The 16,291-nt window shown below is 45.3% G+C and overlaps 1 non-coding gene across 1 annotated transcript; it reads right to left on the minus strand.

The window, feature by feature from the left end:
- Positions 1-4,182: 4,182 nt before the first annotated feature.
- TRNAT-CGU lies at positions 4,183-4,254 on the minus strand. The gene has a single exon. It is a non-coding gene; the product is annotated as a tRNA-Thr (tRNA).
- Between the last annotated feature and the right edge of the window lie 12,037 nt (positions 4,255-16,291).

Below are 16,291 nucleotides of genomic sequence, written 5' to 3' on the forward strand. Positions count from 1 at the left end.
AGAAATGCCTTTTGGTCAAACTTCAGCAGTCCATTAAATTCCAGGCATAATGGAAATGGGAATAGCATTGCTGTAGCCATGTGAAGATTTCCACAGTCTGGGCTTTATTTACTCATGGGTTAATTTACTCAGCCATATATTTGGGATTCAGACAATACTGCAAATACTGTTCTCCTGCCTCATCTAAGATCACTGCCTCATCACCACTTGTTTGTTGGTGGTCGCAGCTTTATAAAATACTTTGTACATTTAGTTGTCTAACCTGCAGGGAATGTTACGCAGTTTCGTACTGCAGAGGCTGAGCATCCTCCCAAGCCTGGCCCTGTCGTTTACCAGTTACACAGGCAGGGCCCTGCCGTGGAGAGCAAGGGCTGGCGCCAGCACATGGCCCAGCTGGCTCAGGCAGCCCGGTCACCCCTGGCACACCATGCTCTATTTGCACAACTCTGCACGTCTTTTCTTTCGAAGTTCAAGGTTTCAGGGCTTGGGTGGTTGGGTTGGTTTTTTTTTTAAGAAAAATAGGTGTCAGCTGTCCCATGGAGGGATACCAAAAAAGCAAGAGAGGTGTGAAGACAATCCAACACAGTATTAACAGGATGAGCAGGTCTGAACAGCCTTTGGGACAATCCCCCTGCCCAACTCCACACAGCTAGGTCTGAGCAAGGCTTTTCAATGATCTCACTACTATTTCTGAACCAGACACACAGCTCCTTCCGTGTTTCTAACACACTGGTTTTCAGTTGTTGAAGTTTGACCCTAGGGAGGATGTGACAGACACTCTAGAGAGTTGCAAAGCACTGAAAACGTTATTATAATCCGAACAAAGAACATTATGTTTTTAGTCCCCATTCACATCTTACCTTTCAAAAGCAAGCATTTTTTGTCAGTCTCTCAAAAATATCTATAATACACAATTCAGAAATACTGCTGTTATAATTGATTCATTTTTACAGTTATTTTAAAGGGGTCATGAAGATATCTGGATTCTGAATAACTGGTTTGTCAAACCAGAAAGGTCAGGAAATTCTGTATCTAAATACGGCCAAGATTTTCAGCAGTATCACATCTTTTAAGTACATTAATTGTAATCTGTTTTTATTAGGTAATTAAAAGGGGCCCCATTTTAATCCTCATTTAATAACTTTGCATTTAATAGAGGTGTTATATTCAGAGGGAGGCTGATCAGTATTTTCTGGAATAAAATCAAAGGTCTTAAAGAAACTTAAATGGGGCACCTAAAAATTTTATGGTTTTGGTCAGGACTTGTGTCCAAAATAAACAACTCTCCCACCAGAAAAAACCCAAATCAAAACCATCTCCAGCAGAGCTATGATCATATCATAACAATCTTGATTAAAGCCCATTGACACCTCAGGACTTTAGCTATTAAATTAAAGCCAAAATCAAATTTATTGCCTGAGTAAGAAGAGGGGATCCAGGAATTTAGCAGACAAGAGAACACGTGATATTCCTCAACACACCCCTGCTGCGCCAGGAGCACCCACAAAAAGCAAAGGCGCAGAGACACCAAAGAGAGAGGAGCCGGGAGAACCAAAAGCCCCAGCAGTGCCTGCACCAGTGAGTCACAAGGGGAGGGAGCGGCAGGACCAGCTCTGCTTGGATGTGATGAGCAGGACATTTTATATGGATTTTATTTTTAGGCTGGACTTTGCTCACACCCAGGGTCAGCTGACACAGTCTTGTTAGTCTGAGCAGCTCTCTGCTAATTTACATCAGTCAGGGTCTGGCGTTGACTTCCAGCTTTGTTAACAAACTGTGCAGTGCTCCTGGCCCAGGCAAGGCAGGCCAAGCGCCAGGTGACAGAGACACGTGTGGGGCCAGACCTTCACATCCTGAACTCCTGCTGCAAGAAATCTCTCAGTTATCTGAAGTAACCTGCAGCCTCCACTCCTGCCTGAGCCAGGGCTGTTATCCAGGAGGCTCAGCACAGCATCTTGCCCTCGTGTAAACTTTACACGTGAGCCCGGAGGCATAGCTCCATTCCTTTTAATAAGCTAACCAGAACTTTTCAAGGCAACAAAATGCTCCAAGATCTTCACCTATTGAAATGTGGTATCTATAGAAAGGCCTCCACCCATTCTTTGCTGTACAGGAACACCTCCTTGGCTTCCTCTGGACTTTCTTGACTATTACAACCAACAAATCAACTTTTCAGCCATACTCTGATGGTGAGCAAGGGCCTGTGTTGCACTCCAGGACTGTGCTCAGCAAAACCAACAGTTCTAAAAAGATGGTCCTGAAGACTTGAAAAAAACCCCTCTGCCCTGGGATCAGTGTGTCTGATAACAGCTGGGGAGCCTTGAAGACAACAATGTGAGAAGGATGGTACACAGAGACCTGCGTGTCACTGAACAGAAAGGACCTGGGCTGGTGAGCTTGTTCCAAGAGTGAAGATGCACAATAGTAGTCCTGGTATGGAGCTCTCCTGTGGGGTCCTCCCCGAGAACCTGGGCAAAGAGCCTGTGAAGGACCTTCCTCACAAGAACATCTGGGAGTTGGAAGCAAATATTCCAGTTCTACAGAGACCAAAGTTAAGCAACTGGTAAGCTGCCTGGATGTGTTATAGCCACAGAGAACAGCAATGCCAGAGCTTTATTGAAATACCTGGCTCTTAGTCCTGGGTTTGTGGCACACGTTTGGGCAAGACTCAACTGCTCAAGTTTACAGGATGGCAAGCCTGTTTTCAGGGAGGACCTCAGTTTCACAATTGGTTTCAGCCAGAAACAAACCCACAGAATTCTGAAATTCTCTGCAAAAGCTTCAAGATAGCTTTTGAATCACTGGAAACATTTTGGTTTGACATTCTGATGTGAGACACTGTAGAATTTAACAAAATAAAATTTAAAAAGGATGTCAAATAGGGTGTTTCAAAACTGGAACTTCCATCCTCAAAGGAGTCCAACAAAGCTGACAGGATTTTGACAGCACCGTTTTTTCCAAGTAAAATTGTATCTACAATTTTCTAAGCACATTCTAAAGTGCATTTCCTGTTTTTATATCAAAATGTACAAATGTACTATGGCTTTTTTTGTAGCTTGTTAATAACATACTAGACAACCTTTTTGAACAAACCTCCCCAAGCATCTTACACACACACACACACACTTCCAATACCTGCTGAGAAAGACAAACAGCCTCCTACCCAGCTAGGCCCATTCTAAGTGTGACATATTAAACAGCAGAAATCAGCTTTTCCTAAGAATCAAAGGAAGCAGCTAGTTTTTTGGAAGTGGCTCCTCAGCTCCTTCCAGATATCTGGCTATTGTAATTTTGCAGTGAAATTACTCTTTTCCTTACATATTTTAAGCTGTCTGAAAGCAGAAGTAATCAAAGTGATGTTATACAGAGCTAGCCAAAATGCCCTTGCACATGTGAATAGCTTTGCACAGCTTTATGTATTAAGAACCAAGCAATCAAGGTCAGTTCTGGTATAAACGGTACAATTGCACTAAGCTTTACATAGCTCTATTTGTTTATTCCAGGATTTGGCTTCCCTCTACCATTTAAGGATTTTATATGTGAGAATTACATCAAAACCAGCACCTATAGAGAAAGTAACAGCAGGAGGGATTCATCACTTCCAAGCTCACCGAACACTTCCTCCACAGCGATGAGGTGCAAACGTCAGCTTTATTTTGACTGATTTCACTGCATTCGAGACAAGTGTTCTCAAGTGAAACACGGAGAAACCCCTCCTGCGAGACAGTGGTTTCTGTGCCCCCTGGGCATCGGTGGGCACCGTGTCTGTGTCGAGCTGGAGGCTCCCGAGGAGGTGCCTGGGCACCGGGTTCTGCTGCCAGACCCGTCTCCCCACAGCCACGCTGCATGCCGTGTCGGAGACTGCCAGCCCATGGACTGCATGGATATCACCCGTGGGCTCACCACCACGCCCACAGCCACCCCCAACAGCTCTGTGGCGGAAGACTCGAGGGGACCGAGGCCACCCCACTGCGTGGAAATCCACGGGGGACTGCGGCCACGCAACGTGTCTGTTGCCCCGCTCGCCGGGATCTGCAGCTTCCCCGCCGCGTGGGGCTCCCCGGGGTCAGAGCGTGGCACCGGAGCGGATCTCCCACACCCGAAAGCAAAAACGAGCCGCAAACGAGGCGGCGTCCGCGGCCTCCCCGCGGCGGGGCTGCCAGCGCACCGCGCTGCCTCGGCAGGCACGGACGGGGTTCGAACCCGCGATCTTCGGTTTACGAGACCGACGCCTTACCACTTGGCCACCGCGCCTGACGGGCTAGCTGCACCCCCGCGCCGCCAGTGGAAGCCGGCGAGCGGCGGGCGCGCCTCCGGGCCCGGGGAGCTGCCGGCGGCGGGGCGGGACCGGACCCCTCCACACCCCCGACCCCACGGCCGAGCGGGGCAGGGGCCGCGGCCCCGCGGGAAGCCGAAGGCCGCCCGTCTGCGCGGCTCGGGGTGGATCCTGCAGGCATGGGTGGGGCACCGGGAACGGACGGCGCCGGCGCCGCGGAACCGCCCGGGGGGTGGCTGGGACGGGAGCACGCGCGGGTCGTGGGCCAGCGCGTCCCCCCGGCCCCGGAGCGAGACCCCTCGGGACGGCTCTGGGGCTCCCCGCAGCCTGCGGCCCCCCGCGGCCGGCCCTGCCCCAGGTCCCACCAGACATCACCCGCCAGGGCAGCACGGTGGCGCAAAAAAAAGACCATGGCGGTATTGGCGAACGTGTGTTTTTCTTTCCCCTGGTGAACAACTCCTGATGTTTCTCATGACAGAGTAAAGCTGGGCATTGCTACAGAAACACAGCGTTGCCCAAGGAAACAAACAGTAGCTATTTTGTATGAAAAAAGTCTACTGGTAAGCTTATGCATTCAGCCCTGTTGCTCTCCAGTGCCTGGCACCTGCTAACGAGAGTGTGCTGGCCCCAGCCCCCAGTTTTGGGGGGAGGGAGACTCCCCCCCGAAACAAGAACAGTGGGAGCAAGCCCTGCTCGCTGCACGGTCCTGCGGGGGGGCCCCACCTCCCGCCAGGCCCCACACCCCTGCCCGGCCCCGGCACGCTGCCTCCCAGCACTCTGTGAGCCAAGCAACAGCGTTTCCACCCCTGCCCTCGGTACAATATCAGGCAATCTAACATAGGTTTGTGTCAGGAAGTGTTTCCTGATATTCAAACTGAATTCTCACATTTTACTTCAATCACATTCTGTTTACATAGTAAAATCATAATAGCATAAATCATAAATACAATACTGCATTATTAATATTTCCTCCTTTGGGTTTCCAGATACCAAATATTTAATCTTACGGCTAATGCTTGGTTAAAACCCAAGAAATGAATCAGCTCTCATTTTTATGACCACTAGCTGTAGGGCAGGAGGGAATAATTTGAAGGATGTGGTTTTGAACCATTATTTAGCTTTGCATAGAAATTTCTCATTCTGGTTTCTAGTTTTCAACCATTGCTGGGTAGCAGAAAGTAATCTGGTATTTTTTGGCTTACATACTGCTGAAAAACAGAAACCAACCAACCAAAAATAAAATAAATTTTTTAAAAAATAAAAGCACAGTTAGAATCTACTACCAATCTGACATTATACAATCCCTCTTTCCACTCTGTATCTGTGAATTTGTAACCAGGCACCACTGACTGTTTAATCAGATCCAGTTACACAACCTTTATTACAAGACTGCATACTGCTAATGCAGTATGCTCCTTGCAAAAATAAATAAAACACATGAGGTCTGAACAGCTCTTTCTGAAGAGGAACAGTTGCTTTTGTAAAGGTAAGTCCCATTTTTAGGTGTTAATACAAATATTGTGCCAAGTATTTCCAAGTCAGTCTCTGATGCTAAGGCTTACTTTTTGGATGCTACAATCGTTTGGGAAGCCAGCACCCCAGTGATACCCAGAGGCTGAAAGCAACAGGATGGCAGGAGCTGTTTGGGTTGTTTCAGACATATCCCGTACCCTCTGTGGCCGTGGACTTTGTGTTTCAGGTGGCCGGTGTTTAACGTCCCTCTGAACATGGCAGCCCTGGCAGTGCTCCTCCTCCCTCCCCAGCTCTGGCAGCAGCTGTGCGAAGAGCCCAGCTATGCTCTGCTGGGAGAAAGCTTCGCTGCACCCATCGCCCGACCCCACTGCTCCCCTGGGTGGGGGCTGCTGAGGGGGGGCTTCAAGGCTGCACCTTTACACCACCCTTACGCAGCATTTCCATGAATTAAAGCAAACTTTTTTTAATAAGGGCACCCCCCCCCCCCCCCCAATTCATGGCTTTGTACAGCCAGCACTCAGCTGCTTAATCCATGCTTAGATCCAAGAGGCTAAAGGACAGGTTTGGTTGGGGGTTATTTCTGTGTTGCTCAGGCAGACCAGAGAACTACTGAAGGGCTGAGAGCAACCCTGCCCAGTGACTGCTCAGGTTTTAAAAAAACCCCTGAGCACATTAAGAAAAGCCACACACTGGCCAAAAGAGACAGTTTTCATAAAACACAACCTTCAATTTGCTTGTGTTACAGTACAACAGGGAAAGAACGAGCACAACCTTTCAGCAGCTAAGTTCCATTACCTAATTTGCTGCCACAGCCCAGTTATCCACTCTTCTTTCTTTTCAGAAACAGTCTGTACTGTAGTTGTAAGCCTTATGTTACATGCTATTGCATCAAAATATTAACCACCTTGTCTGTTAGCAAGCTAAGGCACAAAGCTCTCGGTATGAGGGAGTAAAGGTTTAAACACTATGCCAGAAGACATGTTGACACATTATCACTGCAAAGTTGTTTTAAAGTCACCATTAACCCAAATAGTTATGGTTATACATCTGGGACAATCTTCAACTTAGTAGTCATATGCTCTAACCCCCTTTTTGCATCCAAAAAGCAGCTGACTCTAAGGTCAAAACTTACTCTGAGTTATGCAAGCTAGGAGAGTCCCTGCTGCATTACATGGGTCAAAAGACATTTACAGTGGAGTGACACATCCCAGACCCCCGTCTCCCATCAGAGATATGGGAAAACATTGTAAAATGGGCCATCAAGAACAGTGAACAGAGCAAGGGAAAGCATCAATGTCACAGCTTTGAGGCTACTATGCTGAACAAAACGTGTCTGCCAAGACAATGTGAGGAGATCAGAGCCTGCTGCCAGACTAGAGGAGTTGGCCAGCATACTCACTTGGTGCTCACATGAGATGCGTTTCCTCTTTGTAACAGCTCTCCTTGCCATCATCCAAGTTTTCAGGAGTCAGAACTCCTGCAGTCTATTTCCTATTCTGCTACTACCTCATTTAACCTCTGTCTGGCTTCAAACCCCCTTTCCCTCTTCCCCCCAAAAGATAAGAGCAAGAAACCAATCGCCTCCCAGGGAGTTCTGAGCTTTAATTACTGGTTGCAAAATGACCCAAGGCTCTCTGCTCTCCCCAGCCCAGTAAGAACAGCATCATTTGTTAGAAACTATTACAGACTTTGTGATACATAGTGTTGATGTATTCCTATCCCCAGAGTAACAGCTGATTTACTTTCCCAGTGTGTCTTTCTTGCATACCGGTGAGTAATTGATCTGGAAGTAGGTCAGTAGTACAGCATGATAGGCTGAGCTGCTGAGCTTTGGGAACAAAACTGCTCCGTGTCTCTCTGGTGAAGTGGTTTAGCATACACAGCAGGGAGTTTTCTTTGAGCCTGCTGTTATAAATCTGAATATCCAACATCTCACTGCCATGAGGAATCTGGGAATGGGGAAGCCTGAGCAGATAACATGCAGGTAAGTCGCTCCATGGATTATTCATACACTGTCTTTGCTCTGATTCCCCAAATATCTGTACTCACTGGGAGAAAAGCTGCCCAGCAACCACATGAAATGATGTCGTAAAAGACATATACCAGGTTTAGAAACTACCGACAGCCAAATCAAAGCAGTTTGCACACTAGGATCACTTGAAGATAATCAAAATGCTTTTTAAAGGAAAACATTTTCCCTGCAAGGCTTGAACTGATCACTTAAGTATTTTTAAAATTCTCTTTCCCCCTTTCCCTTGCTTCAAACCCAGCTGGAGGCAGAGATCTTACCACATTAGACTCCACTTCAGATTTTAAATAATACACCACAGGCTGAGTTCTCTGGCTTTAAACCCTTCACCACCATTCACACAGGTGCAAAACAGTCACTTTTTTTAAAAATCAAGGGCACAAGTGACACCTGATGAATCAGCAGGCTGGGGGTGGGAGCAGTAACTTTTCAGGAAGTGAACTTTTATCCACTAAACACCTCCCCCCCCCGTGGAAGCACTGCTATGAGCCTTCTGCACCCTGCAGCCATGTCAGCGTGGGCTTTGCTGGAACTTCCAGGCTAACTCTGATGGTTTCCCTCTGACATGCTGCTAGGCAGGTAGGACAGGGCACCGAGCTGCACAGGGCTGCTTGAGGAGATGCTTCACCCCAGGAGTTTCCCCAGCTCACAATAGAAAGGCCCCATTTTTCCCAGTAAGAAGCAAGCACCCAGCAGCAATGTAGCCTGAGGCGGCCCCTCTATCAGCAGTGTTTTCCCAAGTTAATGGTCCTCTCTTTTCATTAATGGTGCCCAGACACCAGCCCCGGGGCCACTGCCCCTGAGGTGACCACGCCCGTGGCGCCTTCCCCTCACTCCACACAGACTCTTGCAAAAAGTAGCCTTGAACCTAAACAGCCAGTCACTTACTAGGTTATTTTTTCACTCTAGCAGTTAAAATAAAGACCAGAGAAGGGGCCAGAGGGTCTGGCAGCTCAGACAGGAGAAGATAAAAAAAAAATTACCTCAGAGCGTTGTCGAGGGGGTGTCGCAGGCACCGGTGTGTCCTCTGCCTTCCTGCCTCGCACAGCCTCCTTTGCTGGGGACGGCGATTTGGTGAGTCCTGGCCTGAGCCCGCACTGAACCAAGGGTCTCCTTTAGTCTCCACAACGCACGGGCGATGGGCCCCGGCTGCTGCCTGTGGTTTCCTGCTGCCGCCCTGGCCCCTCACGGGCAAACTTTGCTGTCCTGCTCCAAGGAGGGCTCATCCGAGCACACCTGGGAGCTGAGCACGGGGCAGGCTGCTGCCGGGCCACCCATGGCAGAGCTTTCCCTCAGGCTTCTCCCCGGCACAGGGGAGCAGTGGGAAAGCTGTTGCCTCCAGCAGTAAACCTCCTCTCTCCAGTGCCCCCGAGTGTGCCCTGGGGCGGTCAGTGCTGGCCACCCACTGTGCACCAGAGCCCCCCGAGGACCTGCCCAGGCCTCGCACATCCCACAGCAGCTCGCTGCTTCCCAGGAAAGGAGTCAGAGCACATTGTCATTAGCCACACAGGTCAGTAAGTAATTAAGTCAGACTAAAAAGCTGGCTCCAAATCCTGCAAACAGCTCACAGCTGGAGTTCCCATCAATTGAGAAGGGGAGCACCGTGGGTGGAGAGATTAACAGGTTGGTCCTGTGAAGCTTCAGCATTATGTATCCCACAAAGCTCTTGGAAATATTACAGAGTTGTGGCTGTCAGATAAGGGACATACTGAGACAAACTCATTCCCTAGTGACATCTGTGTAATTCAGCCAAAGCTAATGAAGTTGGCATTTGGGCAAGCGAGAGCTGAACTGTGCAATCTTTAAATGGAGTACAGAAATAGAGGTGGGTATACACTGCATGTGCCAGGGATGCAGGGTGAGGAGGGACAGTGAATCAGTCACCCACTACAGACAACATTTTAGTCATGCAGGGAAAACAAATCATTTATTTACATATCTGATTGTACATTACAGCTACCTGAAAGGATCCACATTAGCAAGGACAGCTTTGTTGTCCTCAGAAAGTATTTCAAGAAAATACAGAGAAAATAGTGTAATGGCACATTGCAACAGTACTGACATCACTTGTGTTATAAATTACAGAACGAGATTAAAAATAGTCATATGCCACTTTGGCAGGCTGCTTTTTTCAGTTTTTTTTCAGTAACAATGGAGTGAGTGGACTTTGCCCATTTTCATACTAAGCAGCCTTTGAAGTAAAAAATAAAACCACCTCCTTGCTTCTCAGGCAGCTTTATAATCCATCAAGTGGATGCCAAATTCAGTTTAAAAAATTCTGCTCCATGAAAAGGGAACATATTATTTTATAGATCTAAACTTTGTATTTTGGGAGATTTAGGGGATATTGGTGATTCCTTTGTTGTGACTTACCACGATTTCTTATCTCACTGTGTCCAGTGGCTGATGCATGGGGTATTAATACACCACACGGTGCAAGAGAGGGAACAATTCAAGCATCTCACCAGATGAGGGGGTCAACACACAAGAAATGAAAGCACCAGCTCACAAAGAGGTTGGTGTGAGGGAACAACACTCCTAGGACCAGGTCCCCGATTGTCAGAGTTACAGATGGCCCAGTCTCTCAATGCATCTATTTAGCTTCCCAAATGCTGCAGGAGAGTGCTGTGCTACAAACCCCAAGGGAAGGAGTTTATTTCACAGTGGCCAAAATGTGAAAAGTGAGACACCCAATTTCTCACATCTGCAAGAGGAAGATCTCTAGTCATGCAGATCCAGGGTCTGTCCTCAGGAAAAGCTGCCACAGGAGCCAGGGATGGAACAGAAGTAGTAATCGAAAGCATTTTACCCTTTCTAAGAAGGAGGGTCTATGGATTGGGTAATGCTATTTGTCTTTCCATTTCCATGGGTAATGCAAATCAGTTGCCCACTCCCACAAAAATAATACCAGAACTTGAAGTTAACCTGAAATAGACAAGATGTTCAAATGAGATTTTGGTCTGATGTCCATTTCACATACAAAAAATTGGCTTTAGTGCAAATAAAAACTGTAATTGCCAAGTTGGGACTGTAACATTTAGTTAGGTGTTTTATTATTTTGAATTAACTGAAACCAACAACATGATAGAATCGGTCTCATAACAGTACTAGAACAATAAATTTGTGGAGTGTGTGACATTGCCTTACAAAAGAGACCAGCCATCTGACACAACATTTCTAAAATAAGACAAAGAACTGCTAATTATGTTAAATTTAATTTGCTACGTAGTTTAGACCATGACCTAGTACTTCTAAAAAAAACTGTACAAAATGAGCATTTTTTACATCTCAGAGGCACATGAATACAAATCTGATCTATTTTATATATACACATGTACATTACACGAAAACCAGAGATGAAGATCAAATGAAACAAGTGTATATAAAAAGTGCCCAAAATGGGAGATAAAATGTGAAAATAAAATGTATCCTCACAACAGAGAAGTAAAGGCACAAGTACTAAACTATGTAACCATGCAAAAAATGTAAGTACAGTCTGTGCAACAAAGCAAAACAAATGGCTCCCACCACTGATTTTACAGTAATCCTCAAAATATCTCAGTATTTAAACATACTGTCAGTGCAACAGTTACTGCCCTGTAACATATTGAAGTGTTCACATGATATGAAGTTCTTGGTTCCCCTTCTGACTTCCTTTTTCCAAACCCAGAATAATTTAGCTATGCATGAAGTATTAAATAAAATGGGGCTGATGTTGGGTAGTGTAAGGTCACTGCTCTGACGGGGTGGAAGAGTAACTGCAGCCCTCCTGCACCCCTTACTGTCTGCATATTGAATGTGTGTCTGCCCTAACAATCACCTCCGTGACCCGTGCCAGGGCACAGCAGGCTTTATGGGGGTTTGCCAGGGTGAATGTCATTCTGCCGAGAATGGTGATGCAAAAGCTGACAGCTCAGACGTCAGAGCTGCACCACTAACACCACCTACACAAAAAAGAAATACATGTTCTAGGGGTAAGTATCCAAACTATACCATAGAAGCAAATGTTTGCTAATATGTTTTCATTAGGTTTGAAGTTTAATTAAAAGTAATCTCTCTCTAATTATCTGTTTGAATAGGTACTACTCTCATGGTTGAGCAAAACTTCGATACTTATGCCAGTAAACAAACAAACAAAAAAAAAGGTTAAGGAAGACAATGTAGCACTGTCAGCTGGCTCCACACTGTGGCAGACTATGGTACGGTGACCCTAGTTGCAGATGTTTCTATCTTACTGGGCTGCTGTCATTACCTGTAAGGCATGCTTGCTAGGCTAAACTAGTAGGGCTGTGCCTTGCAGAGTGGGTAAGTACAACATGCAATTGGATAGCTACACAGAATTAAGGCAAAACCCACAGGGACATCCCAATGACCCCTACCTGGATGGATATCAAACTTATTCACCCTATGTGGTTGCATACCATGAGAATCAGCCACAACATTTTGTCACACAACTTATTTTCAGGGCCACACAAAAGGCATGGACAGGACTGGCCTGGTATAAAGACAGGGCTAAAATTCATCTCAGTAGCTAAATCAGCACTGAAGTCAGGAATATTGTGTTTGTCCCTCCCATCTGCTCAAAGTGGCTGCTTCAAGGCACACAGACATTCTGACAGCGGGCACAGTGGCTGGGGACAAGACCAAGAGTGTAAATGTCAACAGAAGATATACTGGGGAAGAATTTCACAAAGAAATGACTCTTGCATATCATGGCAACTCCCAGTGCATTGTGCAGGATTACAGGATTCAGACCAAATACTTACTGAAATCCTTATCAAACTAAGGGCGCATGCAGTTTCATTAAATAATAAGCCCACACACATCACATGTTTCAACAGTAAACTGCTCCTAAGATCAATATTTTGGATTTAAAAATACTGAGAAAATAACCCTGAGGATGCTGCAAAGGAACAAAATGCCAGCAACTGTTGAACCATATCCTTTGAAATCAGCTGTGTTACATCACCTGGCATGCCTTCTTGACAATGTTCCTTGAGTAACAAATGACATAACAAGAATACAAGCATTGCTATGTACACCAGAACCAATCTAGAAACTGCTCAGTTAAACTTGAGAGTCATTTTTCACTCAAATCAATGTAAGCCAAGCCACTGATTTGGCAAGTGTTTGATCAGCTGCTACTTACTTCCTTCCTTGGAAAAAACCCCTCAGACCACACCATGCAGTATTTGTTTTAAAGACAAAACCACTGTATATTCACTGCCATTAACGAAGGAAAATATTAATTTATTTGTAAATTCTAGTTCTTAGATTCATCGCATGTCACTAGCACTATGATGCAGAGACCGCTGAACAGTGACTGATGTAGCAGGCCACAATGTATGTTTACATATTAGCTTCCAAGCCCTCAATTAGTAACCAGATTAGGGAGCCTAGATACTGTAGGCCAAGATCCTCTCTGGAGAGTAATGCACTTCTACTGAAATAAATGGAGAATTGCTGCATTCAGACAGCAAAATATTTGTTGATACACATATCTTTGAGAACTAATAATGCTGGTTCAACTCCCTACAGATCTGGCTGAGAAACATCTGAATTTCTCCCAAGACCATAAAAGGAAAGCTGGCAGCAAAAGTGTACTGGATTATTTTTTTTTTTTGAGACTTGCTACAAATTTGTACATTAAAAACTCCTTAAAAACAGATGGGATGGTTACAGTTTGTCACTGTTGTACTTCAAAACATGACCAACTCTCAAATAGCTTGAGTCTCTAATAGAAGTTATTCAAAAAGCTGAAAAATACTCTTTGGATGTCAAGGCAGTGTTGAATCAGCATCACACTCTGAAACCAGAACTAGGCAGCATCTGAAGACTGATGTCTGGAGGGAAACAGCCAATATCAGAAAAACCTTGAGAGACTACATTTCAGGTACTCTTAAGTGCAAGTTTTGAAAGAGGTATTTTTTCTGTAGTAGCTTGTGTGTGGGATTAGCCTGATGGAGGACAGCTTCTAGACAGAAGCAAGTAATTTTTTTCACTGTACAAAAACACCTGCAGTGGTTTGCAACTGGTTTGACCAGAGTATCACTTAGCTTTTCAGAATCTACAGAAGAACGAACTAAGGAACAGATCAAGATACAGTACCTTGGATTATGTTTGCATCCCCGAGGGTTAAAGGAGAAGCACAGTTTTGACACAAGGATGTTTACTGCATTTGAGTATTGCTAGAGTAATATGATACCACATTTCTGTTTAAAGTTATTTACCCAGAGAAGTGAGCCACTGTTCCATCAACAGTAACACTGACAGAGGCAGACTGTACTTCCCCAGCTGGCCTGTGAGCACAAAGGAAGCCCACAGTGAAGTAGTAAGTTTATCAGACAGTAGACACAGAAACCAGTGCCTCCCTATCTTCCACATCTCCTGTCTGTTCTGCCGTGCCTGTCTGACATTTTATCAAAATATGCACTCTGTAACATCATCATCAAGTTATTCCTCTCCCAGTCCCAGTGACCCATCAAGTGATTCCTTATTGCCAAATTACCTGCATGTCATAAAACATGATGATTACTTTTCTGGGGTAGAAGTGTTCTCCAAGGCTTAGATTGCAAACCAAGTTGCTCTAGTATTTGTAGTTACTCAGTCTAAGAATGCAATTACTAATTAGTATTTTTAGAGGTGGATACCTTAGAGGAAAATGCATCTGCCAGTAAAATGCCTCTCCCACTTCCAACTCGCATTATTCGTCAAACACAGCAAGGATCTGGGTATGTATCTGAACAATAACATAAAGCAGTACCACACCAAGGGCCCCACAGGAGCAGAAGTATAATTCCTTCATGCAATAAAACAAAGCTACAAACACCACCAACATGGTGGTAAGACAAGTCTTTAAATGCAAACACTGGAGCAAGGAGAGGCTTCTAAATGCTAAAGCTGTCGGATACAGAGCTAAACAAGAAGTCCTGCAAGTCTTCAGAAAATCCACTGCTTGGTACCCTTGGCCAGAATACTGCTTTCAGGATTTCAGCCAGGTTTACTGACTATTTGTCACTATTAGTGACTATTCACCTCTTACATATAATTACCTGCACAAACACTTGGCTATCACTAGTCATGCCATCTTCTGTTCATGTCCACAGGTTCTGTGGTCTCAGTGAAGTAAGCCAGGCTCTCTGCTTCCCAAGTGCTCAGCGTAACTTTCAGTGAAATAGTCCTCAACATTTGTTGATGTTCTACCCTAATGGGAATGGTTTTTAGAGTATTAATATTTTGAAGCTAAGTCCAGTTCACTTAAAAATATTTAGGGGAAAACATTCAGTCACCAGTCTGACCTGCAACAGCTTCACTCATCTTTAAATCCACTGCACGAGAGCAGGACAGAAATGTGACTTACCAGACACAGCCAGCTCCAGCAGCAGGGCTGCTGGCTCACCCAGCCCCGCTTGTCACAGTGGGTTAGCAACAGCCACCTGACAATTTGAAACAGTTCTCTGTGGCCTATAAAAAGAGCAAAGTCCTTGGCACAACCCACAGACAGCACCACGCAGAAGGAAATGACATCACTAAAGTGCAAAAAAGAGTTCTGTAGGCAGGGAGCTATAGGTAGCACCAAGCTGTCTTAACTGTTCCTCTCCTACCTTTGGGGTGGCACATCCAGAAACAGCAGCAGGTGGGAAAGGTGCAGTGTCCACGGTGTTCCACCTGCTTCTCCACAAACAGAAGTTGCTGCAATTTAGCACAGGATATTTTACACCATCCCAGGTGACAAAGTAGTAGTCTTTAAATCCCTTCCTCCAGATTACCCTAGAGCCTCAGGAAACCAGCCCTGAGACATCACTGTACCATTTCTCCCAGAGCACTGAAGTCCTACAGATACCTTTGTGTACTGGGGTGTTGTGGCCCATAGTTATTCCTCTGGTCCCTTCTGCTTTCCAGTTACTTTACACCTGCCTAATGCAGATACATAGAAACAAATTGTTTTTATTTTCTTGCCTTCAAGAAAGCCTGATTTCAGTACTTCCCCCCTTCCCATCACTCCAGTAACACATCACTGAAGGCAAAAGCACAGAGATTGCAGAAAAATATATATATATTTACATCCATAACTGAATACATGTTTTATGTATTCAAATTCAGGAAAAATGCATCACATATACACACCAAGATACATCAAGAGAATACTAGGGGCAAGACACTGCCAATAGCAAGAAATACACAGGAAAGCACAGTCATTGCTACTGTAACATTCTTCTGGGGAGCGTATTCAATAGCAGAAACATCTCTATGCACTGGGGAAAGCCAGACACTTGAGCCTATTTTTCTGTGCCAGTTGGTGTGAATCAAAAATGTAAAATTTTTACTTTAAAAAAAGTGCATGGAATAAAATTCTTTCTTTTAGTGTTCAACTACCCAAACAATTCCATAAGCTACCTTATATAAGCTACATTTTTAAGTAAAAAGGTCCTAGCCCTACAGTACATAGATCCAGCTCAGGAGAACACAGGCATGTGTTGAAGTCCATCCCTATTTAAAGCAGCATTTAAGCA

The sequence above is a fragment of the Tyto alba genome, unplaced genomic scaffold (assembly GCF_018691265.1).
Source record: "Tyto alba isolate M040663 unplaced genomic scaffold, T.alba_DEE_v4.0 Super-Scaffold_39, whole genome shotgun sequence".
Lineage (NCBI taxonomy): Eukaryota > Metazoa > Chordata > Aves > Strigiformes > Tytonidae > Tyto > Tyto alba.